Source organism: Heloderma suspectum, chromosome 7 (genome assembly GCF_057233095.1).
Source record: "Heloderma suspectum isolate Gila_16-S chromosome 7, 16-S_ref, whole genome shotgun sequence".
NCBI lineage: Eukaryota > Metazoa > Chordata > Lepidosauria > Squamata > Helodermatidae > Heloderma > Heloderma suspectum.
The window spans coordinates 56,479,073-56,492,256 of record NC_139464.1 but is presented as its reverse complement, the minus strand read 5'-3'; the positions used below and the strand labels follow the sequence as shown (position 1 = coordinate 56,492,256).

At 45.9% G+C, this 13,184-nt stretch overlaps 1 long non-coding RNA gene across 7 annotated transcripts; it reads left to right on the top strand.

Moving 5' to 3' along the window:
* Positions 1–481: 481 nt before the first annotated feature.
* Positions 482–12,688, top strand: LOC146339831 (uncharacterized). Of its 7 annotated transcripts, none has more exons than XR_014784386.1 (4): positions 482–792; positions 897–1,128; positions 1,487–1,596; positions 4,662–12,688. It is a non-coding gene; the product is annotated as an uncharacterized LOC146339831 (long non-coding RNA). The 7 variants fall into 7 exon arrangements; XR_014784387.1 differs by having other exon boundaries at positions 482–1,128; positions 4,662–7,557; positions 9,221–12,688; XR_014784384.1 differs by having other exon boundaries at positions 482–1,128; positions 4,662–7,557; positions 8,848–12,688.
* Positions 12,689–13,184: the final 496 nt, after the last annotated feature.

Genomic DNA, 13,184 nt, shown 5'->3' with positions numbered 1-13,184 from the left:
GGCCCTCTCCTTTGTAACTACATATCATATTTCTCCCACTGATGGTACTTGGAGAAGTGCCTCCTCTCTGAAGCTCCTAATGCACGGGCAGGATGGTGACCTCCCTAATCCAACAACACTTCATCTGCTACAGCACATTGGCTCTTAAGTAACATGTAAGTGTAATTAAATCAATAGGGATGTATCAATACATTTAGGATCAGGGTTTTAGCTAGCTTTTTAAACTCTTGAAGTTGATGTTTTTATGTCATCTCTCTGTATTATAATACTGTTAGTAAATATCAATCAGATTGATTCAATCCATCTGTGAAGGCTTGATTCTTACAGAGGATAAGGGGGGGGGGGAAAGGTAAGGCCTAGAGGCTAGGCTTTTGGGGGGTGGGAGGGGCTAACCCTGAGAAAGAAGAGTAGTTTCATTTCCCTGGTTAGTTTCATTTCCCTGAGTTAGTTTTCATTTCTCCAGGTCTGAAACAGTACTTTCAGTTTTGGGGAAGGAGGGGATATAAAGGGAGAAGGAGACCAGTGCGTGAAGAGGGAGCAGGAAGAAGCAGCCTGGAGTAATCAGAGTGCAGCTAGGATAGAGGCACTTGTGTGTTTTTGCAACCTTTATTTTCTCTTAGTGCCTTTTGTATCACTCGGCTGTATTCAGTAAATAACCTTAGTTGTAATTTGCTTGCTTTAATTTACTAGTAAACTGTTGTGGTTAACATCCAGGTGTCGGAAGTACCAATCACCCCGCACCTACAGCCTAAACCCCATGTTATTGGGAAGGGGAAGTTTAAAAGAAGGAAGGTGGGACTCTTAAGGAGGCAAGGGATCTTAAGGAGGTGCTCAGGGGCTCCAGGTCATCAGGGGAAGCCTGACACCAACCCATTCTGTATCTCTCATGTTTTCAGAGTGGAGAACATCCAAACCTCCACCATGTGTGAGATCATTATTGTATTTAAGGAAAAAAAGGAAACAGATGGAATAGAGGGGAAACCAGCTACAGCCAGTGTGGTGGGATTAGATTTTCCCCCATCCCTGTAACACCCTCCAGAAACTAGGATACATAAGTCTTCTCCTGGTATCCTGTATGATCTACACCCTGCATCTTTGTGCTTGCACAGGAGCAATGCATCTAAATGGGTAAGAATGACCTTAACATGGGAGTCATGTATGTGTGGACCAGATTAAATTATTTGAACTTCACATTTTCTCATTATTTTTGCTCTCCAAAAGCATGATGCTAGATGGGAGAAGTACCACTGACTCATATGGGTGAGAAGAAATTCAGTCTTAAAACAGCACTCTGGATTTATACTGGCTGATTCATAACTTCCTACACAATTAAAAAGCCAATTCTGCCACTTGCAAGATAGACCAGCTAAAGGAAATGATGACAATGCCAAAGGGGGGGGGGAGTAGATGGCAAACTGGAGCATGTTCCCATGAAATATTTCCAGGCTAGACAAGGAAAAAAATGACTTTGAACTGAACTTTACAGAACAATCCAAATAATGGCTGGAGTTCAGACTGGCATCGGGTGAAATGAGTCGGGAAAACATGCGGTTTGAGTAGGAGGAGACTAAAGGACCTTCAGCATATGAAGATATGGTAAGAGTTGCCCTTTTCCAGCTGAAGATAACAGGGAAACATGCTTACAGTCTTGTTTAAGCAGCAGTCTTTGTCTCCCACACCCACTGCAAAGTCAAATGCACTTGCCCCCGCAGGAGCCCTGTAATGTGGGCAGGTGCGATGCAAACATACAAACTAGACACGTTTTCAAACTGCAGTAGGAACTCTTCACATATTCTCCTGCTAGTTTTCCTTCCCTCTAGGCAATCCGCCCACATGTGATGCACAAGCCAGCAAACAGAAAAAGCTCATCTCCTACACATCTGTCCTCTCTAGTATTGTAAAACCCATATTAGGGGAATACCTTTCTTAGGCCAACTCAAAGGTAAAAAAATAGTCTGCAAGCTTTTGAGTTCTCTATAGGGATGTATGAAAGTCACTTACCTTTTTGCAGGGGTGATTTGTGGTGGGGGGGAGGCACTCTGCACCTCCCCCCGAAATCCTAACCTGGCTGGCTCCGCTCCGCGGCAACTCCGCAGAGCTGCTGGCCAGGTGCATTCGCAGGCGTGTGGAGCCTGCAGACGCAAATGGCGGCGGCTACGGCGGCCGCCATTTGCGTTCATGTTTTTGGCCGTGATAGGCTATGTAAATATTTACGTAGCCTATCACGGCGAAAGACGGGCGCAAATGGCGGCCGCTATGCCATTTGCGCCCCTGTTTTTCTACCGTGATAGGCTACGTAAATATTTACATAGCCTATGATGGCAAAAAAACAGGAACGCAAATGGTGGTGGCTACAGCAGCCGCCATTTGCGTTCCCTTTTTTTGCCGTGATAGGCTACGTAAATATTTACGTAGCCTATCACGGCCTCCGCATGCAAATGGTGTCCCTGCATTAGCCGTGATAGGCTATGTAAGTATTTACGTAGCCTATCACAGCCTAAATGGGGAAGCGGATGGCGGCCACAGATGCGGTCGCCATTCGCAAAGCAGCGCAAACGGCACCAGGTAAGTGCTCCATTTCGTGCACCTTTCACGGGGTGGTGGGGTGGGAGGCTTCGTTCTGCCACGGATTTCGGGGGGCTGAATGCACTGGCATTTGGCCTCACTGAGATCCATGGCAGAATTCTCTGACATCCCTAGTTCTCTAGAACCCTTCGTGAGGCAGATGGTAAAGCAAAAAGAGAGCCAGTGTGGTATAGTAGTTAGAGTGTTGGACTAGGGAGAACTGGGTTCTAGTCCTCACTCGGCCATGAAGTTTACTGGGTGACTTTGGGTCAGTCACTGACTCAGCCTAACCTACCTCACAAGGTTGTTGTGAGGATAAAATGGAGAGGAGGAGGAGGAGGGCCACATAAGCTGCCTTGGGTTCCTTGCCAGAGGGAAAAAAGCTAGGATAGAAATGTAAACCTAATAACTTTTTTTTTAATTAAGGTGTGGGAATAAGTGGCTGATGTTGAAGCTATGGAGTCTGCATTAAGGGTGCTTCCAGACAAAGCTTTTATTGTGCAGTCACCCTGCGTCGTTTATGGAATTTGACAGGGGCCAGATGATGTCATCCTCCATTTGTGACCCCTCTGTGTTTTCCCACCACTTCTTCCATCGTTTCTCCCTACCAGAAAAAATCCATCAAGGAGCAAAAGATAGTTGCACAATGTTTTTTGACTGGGAACTCTAGGAGTCCTCGGTCTGGAAGCACCCTTAGGCACAGTCTTAAGATGGAGTATGGGAGGAGGCTGCAGACATTCAAGTTAGCCTTTACCAGGTGATGTGATGGTTTCAGGTTGTGCCAGTAGGAAGACACAAACAAACAATGGTTGAATAGTTTTGAAAGTATAAAATCCAGATATTACCCGGAATTGTCTCCATCCTTAAGCAAAACTCACAAGTTCCTTGGTAGGTGGAAGACAAGCATAATAGGACACCAGACCGTTCTTCTATTAACAAAGCTGGAGATCATTTTAGCTGGTGCAGTAGTGGTAGGTGTACTACTGTTGCAATCTACTGCAAAGTGTAATGGGGCAAGGAAGGAGAGTCGGGGGGGGGGGCAGAGTGTGGTCCAGGGTGATTATAGATTCAGTACCTCATACAAAGTGCACTAGGAAGGAGAAAATGCATTGAGTCCCTGTGTGAAATATAATTAAGAAAACAACATTTGTCATTACCTTGAGCTGATATAGCTAAATAAGGGAAGACTGCAGGTATGTTTAGCCTGGCGAAGAGAAGACTGTCTATCCAGGGCTGGCCCTACCATTAGACAGGGTGAGACAGTCGCCTCAGGCAGCAAGGCTGCAGCAAGTGTTGGAGGAGAGAGCTGCTATGCCCCCTAAGCTTTCAAATAGAGGATAGTCCTCTGAAAAAGAGGACACAAGGCCACCCTAGTTGGCAGCCTAACTCTGCCCTAGGCTGCAGCACCAGGCAGGTCAGGGGGCAACATCCTTAGACAGTTACTAAGGGCTTTTCTACATGAGGCTTTTAACCCGCCACTTTACCGAGGCGTCTGTTTCCAGATTCTTTGTGGGATTAAGATGGGCTCCTTTACATGGGTTTTTCCAGGGTTTTTCTTTCTCTGCCTTTCCCTGTATTCCATACACAACCACTAGGCGGCACTGTGGTATAGTGGAATGGTGCAAATACACCATGGTTTCATGCCACCATTCATGGAAATACCAGAGTTTCCTTGTTCAAAAATAAATAAATGCTATAATGGTTGCAAAGCATGGAGAGGCCCTGGGGGATGATGACATGGTGTAAAGCACCCAGAAACTACCGCAAGTGAGGAATCATGAGTGCACCATAAATGCCTCATATAGAAGGGCTCTAAGACCCCAGTACTCTGGAAGATCCCACTGCTGACCACAGCCCCTTCTTCCTGTGCTGCTATTCCTCCTCTTCCTCCTCCTCCCTGCCACCACTTGCTTGCTCAGGCAAGCTGTAACACCTGCTAACCTGTTGTTCTACTCCGGGCAGCTAGGCAGAGCCTCTGCAGCACTTGGGAAGCAGTATCAAGTCACACTATTTGTTCATCTAGACCAGTATCAGACTCTCAGGTAGAGGCTTTGCCCATTACCTGCAACCTGGTCCTTTTTTATTTATTTTTTTAGAACCGCGGAGATACCATGGATTGCACCTGGGATCTTCTGCATCCACTGAGCTACAGTACCTTCCTAGTTTTGTCCCAAACTTCTTCCAAGCTGCTCGGAGGTGCACATGGTTTCCCCTCCCCCCTCCTGATTTCATCCTCACAACAACCCTGTGAGATAGGCCAAGGTGAGAGATGGTAGCTAGCCCAAGGTCACCTTAATGACTGAATGGGGATTTGGACCAGGGTCTCTCTGGTCCAGGTCCACTACTCTAACCATTACACCACTCTGGTTATGAGGACTGGGCACCTTGTCTATAGCCCACTCAAAACCCTGGCAGTGGCAGAAGCTTATGTCCCAGTGTCATCCTAGAAACAGGACAAGGAGAACAGATATGCTCCACTTGTTGCTAAGTTCAAAGGAGAAACAAAAACCTTTGTTATACCGCCTGGCTAGCAAACACTTCTGTTCACAGGACCTCAGGTCCACTCTGGATGGACTCCCTTGGGAGGGCGCTGGCTTCATCCACATCTAACTTCCCCCCTCCCCCCGCTCTGTGCACAGTGCAACACAGGGGCAGTTCAACAGAAGTACAACCGCATTGTGGATTGATGCTGATTCTTTGGTGCAGGGAGCAGGACTAGTTCTCAGAACGAGAGCAAAGGAGTGAGCTGGTATCCCCTTGTGAAAGAGCTGGGGATCACATTCTCTGCTGCTATTTCTGCTCAGCACTTCAGAAAACTGAGTTCTTCATCCCCCTGCCTGATTTCAGCTCCAGTTGTCACTGCAGTTTCCTTGCTAGTTGTCATACCTTGGAAGGATAAGTTCTTATGCAGACTGGGAAATGCTAGATGGGGTAGACCAACCTGGTGCCCCCCAGATGTTTTGGACTACAGTTCCCACATCTCCAGCCAGCACGGCCAATGGCAGAATATGATGGGAGCTGAAGTCCAACACATCTGGAAGTTAGATGGAGCAATGGTCTATTTGGCTTAAGGCAGCTTCCTGGGTTACACCAAAGAATTCACTCTACTCGCATGTTACTGTGCTGCTTATCACTTGGTATGCCATACAAGAGACCGAAGTGAGCAAATCTCAGGTTTCACTTTTCCTTCTGTTTCCATGGACACCATTTTCTAATTTTGTGTGGAAGCATTTTTTTAAGCTACCAACCTTGTTAATTCTGTTCTAGGAGCTTCTTCGCTTAATAGCTTGCACAAATGTACTGAAATAATTTGGCATCAGCAAAGAAGGTAAACAAAAATAGAAGAAAAAGTAGTTCTTGCGAAGACATTTAAATAGGTAAAGTCGTGTTGATAAATGGAAGACACAAAGATCCTTAATAATCCTTGTGATTCTGAGACTTTTAGAAGTAGTCCAACTTGGATTAGAGCACCAGTATCTTTTCAAAAAACAGTATCCCTCTTAGTATCTGTGCTGAAAGACACTTGTGCCTCAGAGATGGCAGCCACAGCTGCCACAGAAAGGGGGCATCATATACAGTGCACAATATAACCCTATTCAGGCATTCTGTAAACTTTTTGGCTCCTGTGAAGAGCCTCCATGGATAGAGGAGGCTCTCCTCTTTAGACAGTTGCTCTCCACGAGTAGGGGGCAACAAATGCAATGATGGAGAGGGGCAGGGCTGGAGTGATTCCACTCTTCAGATGTTTGCTCTGTTCAGGTATAGCACACCCGAAAAGGGCTTTTGTTGCTTCCACAGAGCAAAAAGGGAAGGGCTCCCCAAAGCAGGTTATCATGTTTTGGACATATGTCCTCTGTGCATTGGAAGAGGGGTGAAAAATGGATACTTGTACTTCTGGGGTACACATTCAAGAGTGTTCTTTAACACCAGCACACAGACGTGACCATACCCAATGCTTTGTGGTGTGTGTGTAGAGAGAGTGGGGGGAGAGGTTGGTGTAAACTGGCACAACAGCAAAACAACAAAGAGGCTCTGGATCTACTGTGGTTCAGTCAGTCTTAAGGTTAAATGTATAAGAAAGACAGACAGACTAACTTAACAGCACAGCGACTGATGAGGACAGAAGCCAAAACATTTAGCTTAAAAATATTTTTAATACTCTGTTCTGAGTCTGTCTATCTTTCATACACACACACACATACAAGTACCATCTATTTTTCTCTGCCTTTGTCTCACTGAGTGCTGAATGCTGTCTTATTTGTGTGAATGCAAATTCCCAGCAAGCAGGTTGGGAAAGGCTGTTTTAGTGGAATTTCTGTGAATGGGGATTTCCTCCCAGTGCAAATAGCACCTTTCAAAGGATGAATTTTCCTCAGGGCCACAGCAGGGGCAGGGAGGGTTATTAAATCCATTTCAGGACAGCTGAAATCCAAGTCATTATCCGCCATATGCATTTAACATTGTTTCTAGATTGGCCCTTAGGTTATTTAAGGAAGGGATCCTCTCCCCACCCTTTTCCCTGTACTTCAGCCAAGAACAGGTTACTTGGCTCATTAGAGGCTTTCCTTTTACGCAGAGGCTTTGTGGCTGGCATCCCAGTCTGGCTTCCATACCCCAAGGCTGGGAGCAACTGGTCTGGTTCTCTCCTTCCCACATGGCACTCTGTTGTCTTCACTTTCCCCACTTTACACTTTCACCTGAGCTCCCTTTAAAGTAGGCCTCTTTCAGCCTGAGGGCCAAATTCCATTTCAGAGAAGTTCTCAGGGGGCTGCATCCCAATCATAGGGTGACCATGTATTCTCTTTTACGTAGGACTATCCTCTATTTTGAAAGTAGCCTCTATTTGAAAGGCTTTCCAGTCCAATTCTGGTTTAAAGATTAAAAAAAAAAAATCTGAAGGAAGATCTGGGCCTCGAAGTTGTCCATCAACAGCACCTGGACAACAAACTGAGCAAGGCACACGGGTCACCTGTCACAGTCCTCCACGCTAAGGTAAGATGTACTGTATTTCTATTTAAATAATTCAAAACCAGTTGGTTACCCACAAACACAGTTTGCAGAGAAAAATCAAATCTAACAAAAGGTTTAACTTAACTAACTACGGCTATTGAAATATTCAAAGTGTTACGTCATTTATCTTTACAAAACTTCCTTAAATAGTGTTCTTGGTGTAAACTCTAGAGCGGCCACTGTAACATCCTTGTTCTGGTCCATCAATGACTTGAATCTTCAGGTTTGCCAATGAGCATACATGACTCACGGCAACGTAGATCTCTTCACAGGCCATATGTTACTGGCATATCATTATACTTTGGCCTGGACCTGTGTTTATAAAGGTGTAGACAGGAAGACCTGGCGTGCTATGGTCCGTGGGGTCACGAAGAGTCAGACACAACTGTTTTGTTAAATTTAACAACTAGAGACTTCCTTTCTGAGCAATAACTAAACTTTGACTGGGTTACTTTTAACTGTAGGTGTCTCTTAATCCCTTCATGATTTGTTTATAGGCCATATGTTACTGGCATATCATTGTACTTTGGTCTGCACCTCTGTTTACAGAGACTTTTTTGTGTTCATATTTCATTTTGCTCCTATTTGCAATTAATTATGTTTGTTTAATTATACTTAACATTTTTGATATTAAAAATAAAAGTTTATAGTACATTGTTATAGAAGATAGCCTAATTCTTAAAAAAAAAAAGCTTCACAAACATAAATAAACTCCTGCCTTTGAATTATAGTGAAAACCATTGTTATTCATGGAATCTGCGTTTCAAGAGCTTTCCAATGAAGTGTGTTTCATAAGGATCAGTCAATGGGAAGGCAGTCAAAAAAGGATGACCATCTAACTCCCAACTTTGAAATATATATATATTTCTAAATGTGCATCTATACATATAAATCACCTTATGCAAATTTTATGCAAATTTGTGTCCTCTTTTGTCCATTTTTCTGTGATGTATGCCCTCTTTTGGGGCGAGTCACAAGTAATCGGGTTCCTTGCAGAGGAAAAAAGGCGGGATAGAAATGTAACTAAATAAATAAATAACTACCCTACATCCTAATGGGGTGGGGAAAAGCAAAGGCAAAATGGTGTATGTGCTACCTCCAGAGGCAGTGAGCCTATGTATACCAGTTGCTGGGGAACATGGGTGGGAGGGTGCTGTTGCTCTCATGCCCTGCTTGTGGGTTCCTGGTCGACAGCTGGTTGGCCACTGTGTGAACAGAATGCTGGACTAAATAGACCCTTGGTCTGATCCACCATGGCTCTTATGTTCTTAGGTTCTTAGTGCCAAAGGCAAAGTGGGTGAGGCCAACATACCAAAAATACCATCATATTTTAGCTTAAAGCTCTTAGCACCAGTAAATAAGCCTTGGGAGAGGCATTTCAACCTTTTAGAATAGAGAAAAAACTGTGCAAAAGCTGGGAAACCACCAAAGGCTCAGCAGCCAGGGGAAAGGGGTTGGGGTCAGGGGAAGGGGCAAGGTTCTCTGGGGAACCCTGAGGCAGGCTGGATTTGGCCTACAGGACTGAGGTTCTAGACCCCTGCTTTAAAGCCCCATCTGCTGCACCTGTGGCCTGAATCTTTGGCCTCCTGCTGCCCTGTTCCCTTGGAGACCATGCCTCTCCCAGCTGAAATTCCTCTTCACCCAGCACTTGGCATCACCCTCTTTGCCCTTGACCTTGGAAGAGCTGAACTGGGAAGGAGCTGCTGAAGGAGAACACTGCAGAGCAGCAGGAACAAGTCTAACCTTTGCCACACCTTATCCAGGACAAGGCCAGCTCCAGGTTTATTTGTTTGTTTAAGTATTTATTACACGTTCTATTTACTACATTTCTATATCACCCAACAACTGAAGCGTCCAATAGCTGAAGGTTTGAGGAGGCCCTGGGCCCCCTGCTCTTTCCATGGGCCTTGACAGGCTTACCTGGTGATGGGCAGCAGCCATGAATCCTTTTTCAAAGAGGACCATCCTCTGTTTAAAGGGCTGCCAGAGGACTGTCCTCTAATTTGAAGGTCCTCTATTTCAGCTGTCCCCAGCCTTTTTTGCACCACGGAACGGGGGGCGGGGAGGTTTCGCAGGCAGACTTCCGGCCGCTGGGATGCAAATGGCATTCACATAGTGGACGCCATTTGTGTCCCTGTTCTTTGCAGTAATAGGCGACGTAAAGATTTACGTAACCTATTGCATGAAGAACAGGGACACAAATGGCATCCACTATGTGGACGCCATTTGCATCCCAGTGGCCCGAAGTCCGCCAGCAGCCGGGGCCGGCCAGCAGCTCCGCAGACTCGCCTTGGAGCCGGCCAGGGCTGGCGAGGATTCCGGGGGGGGGGGGGACGGATCGCCTCCCCCCCCCCCGCGGACCCAAGGTAAGGGGGTTTCGCACACCCCTTCGCGGCCCAGTTCCTAACAGGCCACGGACTGGTACGCCTGGAGGTTGGGGACCCCTGCTCTATTTGAAAGGCTGTCCTGTCCAAGTCTGGTTTAAAGATTTAAAAAACTGAAGGACGATCCAGGCCTTGAATTGGCCCATCAACAGCACCTGGACAGCAGGCTGAGCAAGGCACACAGGTCATCTAGTCAGATGTATTTGTATTTAAATTATAATAATTCCTCAATTTGTATCTGTACATATAAATTAGAATTCATATTTCTGCAAATCAGTGTCCTCTTTTGTCCTCGTTTTTGGCAGTGCGTGTCCTCTTTATTGGCGGCGATTCATGAGTGGCCACCCTAGCAGCTGTGGGCAGCAGCACTCAGGGCGGCACTGAGTAGCTGAGCCTAGCTGCAGCACTATTTCCCACACTGCCCTTGCCCTGGCATTGCTCTGGGTCATTGTGCAAAATCCCCAGCTGCCTGATGCTGCTTAAAGCAGCCAGACAGAAATGTTTGTTACAGGGGGGAGGGCAGGGCAAATGTCAGCAACGGGCCCCTCTAAGGTGCTTGGTGCCCTGGCAGCTGCCCAAGGATGCTGCTGCTGATCCAGGTGAACTGAATAGGTAGGGACAGTAAATTCTCGCGGGTGTGGTCTGGGGAAATATGCACAAACAAGTTGATGCAAGATCTCATCCTCCTCTCACTTTTAGAAAACACGTTTCTCGTGCTGCCAGACTTTACAGAGGACAGTTCTGTATTTCAGGGATGGAGAGCATGTAGGACTGCAAGGCCCATCATCACTCAGCATTGGCTATGCTGGCTAAGGCTGATGGGAGTTGCAGTTCAACAACATCTGGAGAGTCACAAGTTGCCCACTCCTTCTCTGTTTGAAGGGCTGTGCAGTTCAAGTCCAGTTCAAAAGATAAAGAACCCAAAGAAGGGAGAGAGAGGCCTTGAAGTTGTTCATCAACTCTGAGAACCTAGACAGCACACTGAGCAGGCAGTTCTGGCTCCCAGTTTTTGGTGGCCCTTGAGCAAGACACCCTCAGTGGGCCCCCTCCCTCAGGGAGTCAAGCTCCTCACTGCCATGGTCACCAGCTGCTCTTCCTCCTCATCCTCTTTCTCATAATTGCTACCACTTCTTTGCTTGACAGGCAGAGCTGGTGTGCTAGTAGGCAGTGGCATCTATTGCTCTGCCTCTCCATCACCAACGTTGTCTGGGCCAGAGCGAAAGGCAGGTGAACAAAGAGGCTACAATCATGAAGAGCAGGAGCAACTCCAGGGAGCTCTTGTCAGTGAGCCCCTGCTGGAGCGTGGGCTGTCGGCAGGTGCCCAACCATGCCTACCATTGACGCTGATCCTATGGGCGGCAGTAAGGGAGAGGGCTTTCTCGGTGGTAGCCCCCCATTTATGGAATATTCTCTCTGCCAAGGCCCACCTGGTGCCAATATTGTCATCTTTTCGGCACCAGGTTAAAAAACTGCCACTTGTCTCAGGAATTTTGCAACATATAAGGCGTCACTTTGATGGTCTCTGTCTGATTGTTTAATATTGTTTTCGATATATGTTGTGTGTGCTATTTGTTCTATGTCATTACATGAATAGTTTTATACTTTATACTATTTATTTTAGTAGTTGTTTTTTTTTTTTTTAAATGTGAACTACCCAGAGAGCTTTGGCTATGGGGCGGTATAGAAATATAAGAAATGAAATGAAAGGTTCAGCTGGTCACAGTCTTCCCCACTATGATGGAATGTATACATTATAGTTTAGATCTGCGTGCGTGTGAGAGAGAGATTCTTACCAAACAAAAAGTAGAGCAGCCTGTTGCAAGACATTTTAACTCACCTGCACATAGTCTCTCACATTTACAATTGCTTCTAACTGAACAAAGGATACTGACATGCCTGACAAAAGGGAAAACATCTGGATCAACAGACTCAGAAATCGTAGTCCATATGGCCTTAATCTGGAGGACAATTACAAGCATTATACCACTCATACTCTGCTTTTTTCTCCTTAGGAATTTTCATCTCCCAGCATTCCAAACTGCCACCCTTGGTATCTGTTTAACATCACAGCGACTGAGGAAGGCAGAAGCCGAAATGTAATGTGGCCACCCTACAGATCATCCAGTGAGCAAGCAAGGGCATGAAGAATCACTCCAGAGGACAAGGAAAGTATGAGTACAGGAAGCAAGGTAGTGAGTGAGCTGATAAGGGGCAAAGCCGGAGGTGAACCAGCTGGCTGTACACGCCTTCCAAGAGGTGCGTACATTCCAATCAGTGCCAAAGGTAGACTTGGTTGGGTACTTGTTTTTAATATTTCCAAAGGGAGAATCTCAGTTGCCCTTCTCTCACAGCAAGCCTCTGTATAAACAGTTCTTTTACACAAGCCACATTTCTGTCCTAATTTGTCAGAAAAAGTTTTCCACATTACAGTCTTAAGAGTTAAACACGTTGCAGACAAGAGCATAAAATAATCTTCCCCAACCTAGTGCCCTCCAGATGTGTTGGACTGCACCTCCCATCATGACCTATGACTGTGCTGGCTGAAGATGATGGGATGTAGTGGAGGGCACCAGGTTGGGGGAGGCAGGCTTAACACCGTGTCCTTAGTCAAAAGTATCTCTCACCCCTTTTTTTTCCTTTTCAGCCTGAAGAAGGGTTCTGTGTAACACAAAAGCTCATATATTTCCCTTTGAATACTGGTCAGTCCTAATAAAGATATTTGTTTACCATCCCTATGGTTTTTGTTCTAATAATTCCACATCAGTATGTATGATTGATCTGCCTGGAAGACAACAACTAACTTCTCCAGCTCCTGAATGTGTTGCTTTTAATTTGTGTAAATTATTCTCAGGAAGGGATTTGATTGTAAAAAGCCAAAGAAAGGGTTCAAACCACTTCCACAGCTCTTTGATTGTAGGGGTAGGGAGTCCATCTAACACGTCTGTACAGAGATTTGTCTTGTTTCATGGCCAGACTGGTGGGAAAGAGGTACAGCAAATTAGGGTGCAATCCTATGCCTGTTTACATTAGAAAAAATGTCCCACAACTCCCAGGATTCCCCAGCCAGCTATCCTTGGATAGAGCACTGGCACTAAGCGAGGGGTCTTCCCCCTTGTTCCATTTCCTTCCCCCTTTTAAATGCAATTTAAATTGTGTGTCCTGCTGATATTTGCCCTGCAGGAAGGAATACAGATAATTGAATTATTTTCTTCAGTATCGGTTAGT